We start from the raw sequence: 4,927 nt of genomic DNA, 5'->3' as shown, positions 1-4,927 counted from the left end.
ATGCTGTATAGGCTCACGCACTTCAAGAGCATACCTCTGTTAATCATCCTGTATAGGCTCACGCACTTCAAGAGCATACCTCTGTTAATCATCCTATATAGGGATTAACATAGGTATGGTCATCAAGTACATGGACCTATACAGGATGATTAACAGAGGTATGCTCTTGAAGTGCGTGAGCCTATACAGGATGATTAACATAGGTATGGTCATCAAGTACATGGAATCCTGTATAGGCCCACGTATTCATGATCATACCTGTGTGTTGCACACATGTCTAACACATATGCAAAACCACTAGGAAGTGCCTGTAACAATATATTATGGTTATAGATCAGCCCAGTTACAGGCGCAGTTACCAACATGGTTACCAGCTCAGTTACCTACCCAGTTGCGAGCCTTAATAAAAAGGAGAATAAAATCTGCCATTGTGTAAATTGAAGGTTTCAGAGTCAATGGTGTGAATGTTATAAAAGAACTCGCAGTAACTGACTCATACACCAGGTGGACTGACGCCTGCTGGATTCATGCCCCATATGGAGAAGAGGCATTAAGCAAAGTGTATCATAAATATATATGTTGGTGTACTACATACCTGCATGGATTATGCTGGTCGGATGGAGAACATTCCTTCTGGGAATTGACACAATTCTGCCAACAATTTCATGAGACCTACGACAAGATTTACATGAATGGAAAAGAAAAGGCTAAGATATCGAATAATATCAATTTGGAGGACTATGGATGTCCCGCATACCAACAGCTGACTGTCCCAAATGTTGTTTACCATACCTATCATCGCCACCCTCACAAGCATTGCAAAAAATGGAAGGTGTGCACATTGTATGCGTGGGTTATAAATGATGAGAAACTGACTTTCCATCATTTCTGTTATGAATTCTAAATGTAAGCAAGACTAATTAATAGTTAAATGGTTATATGTATTGATAATTAATAGGATTATGAATCATTTTATTATATTTTTATGAACTTTCATATAATCTTGATAATCTGTATATTATCCAATCAATATTCAAAGTTGTACTTTTGTAGATATTAACTTTGGTACTGTATTAAATATCGAAAATTAATTGTAAAATGGATTTAGTAGCAATGTAAACGTTGGTTGAGGAAGAGAGAGAGATGGAAACAACTGGTTGACTAATAACATGTTGTTGCAGGTAACAAATTTTTTCTAAGGAGGGAGGATTGAAGCAATTGGATATGTTTGAGGAATTTTACAATTGCTTCAGTATTTTTAGTGTTTTAAAATAATTTAGGAAAGAAGTTATAATGATTTTCTGAGGTTTTGTAAAAGAAGAAACAGCGTAAGTAAAGACGTCCGTATTATGAAATAAGGTCAACAGCTAGGAAAGTACAGCTAGCTGGTTAAGAGGTATTGAAAATCACTTGTTAGGAGTTGTAAGAAATTGACCTACAACAGAGGTGTTGAGAAAGACGCTAGCCATAAGACTGACAATGATAGATTACCGACGCCGAGTTAGTAGTACAGTAAAGGCTGCTAAAATGTTTATGATAACATCTTAAATTGTCACTTTGATGCGAGATCTGTTACTCCAGACCAGTGTAATAGTATAAGTGAAATGACAACGGGAGCACTGACCATCACAGCAACCAGTTACTTGAGAGTTTTGGTTCTTGATTTGGATTAGCTCAAGAAGTTGCACAAATTGACCAATAAAGTGTTAGAACTACTTGCGGGTAGCTAAGAATGCTATTTGGAAGTGCGAAAGAATAAAAAGAAAACATGATTTAAAAACTCGTGTCTGGAGCTAAAAATCAGTTCTCTTCCGAAAGAATCGAGATTCTCCCCAGAGTCACTGATAAGCCAGTAGTTATGAAGGTTTCTCAACTGAGAAGATTTACCAGATCAACTATGTTGTAAGTAATGAAACTATTTCTCCCTTAATCAATTAATGTGAATTGGACGGACTCTAAAGAAACATATAAAAAGTTGGTGTTATGTGCGAGATATAAGTAATAGTGTTGTTAACCTAAACATGTCCTATAATGAAAAGTCAATGATTAATGATTAAATAAATGTATTTTATGTTGAGAAACTTAAAGAAATTTGATGTATGAGTCTCAGTTTCTTTATTCTAACTGTAAATTACCTCGAGTTAGCGACTTGTGAGCTCCACTTTCCACTGCAATCCTCCATTCAATAAAGTTGGTGTGATCAGCAGTATAATTGAAACTCCAACAATTAGCTCTAAGGGTGCTGCCCATTGCAAAAGTCATCTGGATTTTCTTTTCTTCAGAAGCTAGACATGAAGAGCTACCTAGTAACCCACGTATGTAATTTTATAAAAAGAAAAAAGTAGACAAACAAGTATTAGAGAAAAAAATCATCGCTAAATACAAAAGCTATGTAGGGCTGGCTACTGAACTTAAAAAAAAGGAACCAAACAAGATAGGGATGGAAGTGGACATATCACTTGATCCGGCTAATATTCATATAGCAAACTAAGCCATCTCTACGTTACATTGAGAATAAAATCCATACATCACTGGCTCCCTCACTGGCAAAACAAATAGAACCAGCATTTTCAACTGTAAAATGTTACTCCATTTTAAAATCGTCGTAAAAGTAGTATTCTAAAGTTAACTAAAGGAAAGGTATAATGATGAAAGCTGAAATTCTGCTCTAACACCAAGTTTTTGATAGACAAAGTAGGGAAGGCAGTAATGTAGGGATTTTATTCTCCAGTTGAAGTTGAGACAGCTTATTTTTCTGGTATATGAGCATTAACTGGTTCAAGTGATATGTCCATTTCAATCTTTATCTTATTTAGTTCCTTTTGTCAAGTTCAGTAGCCAGCTATACACAGTTTTTTTAGCGATAATTTGTTTCTCTTATGCTTGTTATGAAAGTGACACCAGTTCCCCTAGCGGTGATGTAGAGATATTAATGTTGTAAAAGATCATGTAGATTTTTGGTAATAGCTAGCCACATTAGATGTAACTTCGATGTCTAGCCACTAAATACAATGCTTTCCTCTATGTTGAAAACGAGTTATTTCACGAGATATAGTTAAAAATAATTATTGCTCGATATTGTTCTGGATATTTCGAAGTGGGTTATCCTCTGGTGAACTAAGTTCTTTTTCCCAATTCCTTTGATAGTTAATAACATTAGTCACATTGAGATTTATGTTGTATTGTTTATTAACGTCTGAACCTAGTCCTCGCCAGGCACGGGTTTACAAATTCCCTTTTTTTTCTTTTGTAAATGATAAAATTTTTACTCTAATTTGTTTGAAAGTATATTTTTGGATTTCTGTTATATTTTAATAAATTGTATTTATTTGACCCTGGTTGTAGTGGCGTTTTATATTGACCATTATTATTTTATGTTCAACTTTAGTTATACAAAGTTATACGGAATTACTGATGAATGTCTCTGATGGATCTAGTTTTTACCACGTTCCTGTCTCTGGTGGATGTAGTTTTTACCACGTTCCTGTCTCTGATGGATCCAGTTTTACCACGTTCCTGTCTCTGTTGGATCTAGTTTTGACCACGTTCCTGTCTCTGGTGGATCTAGTTTTTACCACGTTCATGTTTCTGGTGGATGCAGTTTTTTCAACGTCCTGCCTCTGGTGGGAGACAACTGCAGATACTTTATGTATGGTGATATGAGTGGTTTTTTGCTCACCACAGTGAACTTATATTACTGTATGATTTGAAGAATATGTACCATTGATGCTACTAATTTATTATTATGTTTGAAATACTAAAAATTAATACTGATGATAGGTGAAATTCCTCGACATCGGTATAACTCAGTGAGGAGAGGTGACTCGAAGTATAGTTTGTTTTTAATTATGCACAAAGATACACAAGGGCTACCTGTGCTCTGCCCACCACGGGTATCGAAACCCGGTTTCTAGCGTTGTAAGTCCGCAGACATACCACTGTGCAACTGGGGTGCTCGAGGTATAGATTGGGTTGCATGTTGATTACTAATAGCTGAACAGTTCACCGGTATTAGACAGAAATTTATTATCATAAATAAAGTGTGCCTATAATGGAAAATTGGAAATATTTTACTGTCTACGTGATGAACGACCATTTCATAAATAGTTTCTCCAATGCACACTTATTCAAATACTTTAATTGTTCGTGGTTTAATGGGCTGAGAATAACATGCTGTAGATCAAGGAAAAGTGCAAATATATATCAAGAAAGTGACGTGTCGAGACCGTTTTTCATGGAAGAGCTTCTATTTGTATAGTGCAAATATATATCAAGAAAGTGACGTGTCGAGACCGTTTTTCATGGAAGAGCTTCTATTTGTATAGTGCAAATATATATCAAGAGAGTGACGTGTCGAGACCGTTTTTCATGGAAGAGCTTCTATTTGTATAGTGCAAATACTGTACATATCAAGAGAGTGACATGTCGAGACCGTTTTTCATGGAAAAGCTTCTATTTGTATAGTGCAAATATATATCAAGAGAGTGACGTGTCGAGACCGTTTTTCATAGAAGAGCTGAAGAGCTCTATTTGTATAGTGCAAATATATATCAAGAGAGTGACGTGTCGAGACCGTTTTTCATGGAAGAGCTTCTATTTGTTTTTGTACATTTATTTGCCGTTTGACCTGATGTTTAAATGCACTTCTGATTTTTGCAAAGGATGTCGATACAAACTACCGTGAAAACAGTTCAGTTTGTTGTCATATGTGCTACTGATAAACGACTCAAGCTGTGGTTATAGTTTGTTCAAAGAGTTTTTGTTAAACGAGCGGAAACACTAGATTCTTGGAACCCTTCAAAAAGAAGGATATAAGAATGACATAAACTTGATATTTTATAATAACTCTGCTGCCAACTTAACGCACACGAACAAAGCCACAAGTTCTATACTAGAAAATCATATAAATATATACTTAATCTACGAT

At 35.5% G+C, this 4,927-nt stretch overlaps 1 protein-coding gene across 2 annotated transcripts in view; it reads right to left on the bottom strand.

Moving 5' to 3' along the window:
* The window catches only part of LOC106458784 (17-beta-hydroxysteroid dehydrogenase 13-like), a 39,862-nt gene that overhangs the window by 10,482 nt on the left and 24,453 nt on the right, over nucleotides 1-4,927 (bottom strand). The window lies entirely within an intron of this gene.

Source organism: Limulus polyphemus, unplaced genomic scaffold (assembly GCF_000517525.1).
Source record: "Limulus polyphemus unplaced genomic scaffold, Limulus_polyphemus-2.1.2 Scaffold513, whole genome shotgun sequence".
Lineage (NCBI taxonomy): Eukaryota > Metazoa > Arthropoda > Merostomata > Xiphosura > Limulidae > Limulus > Limulus polyphemus.
This window is presented reverse-complemented; position numbering and strand designations above follow the sequence as displayed.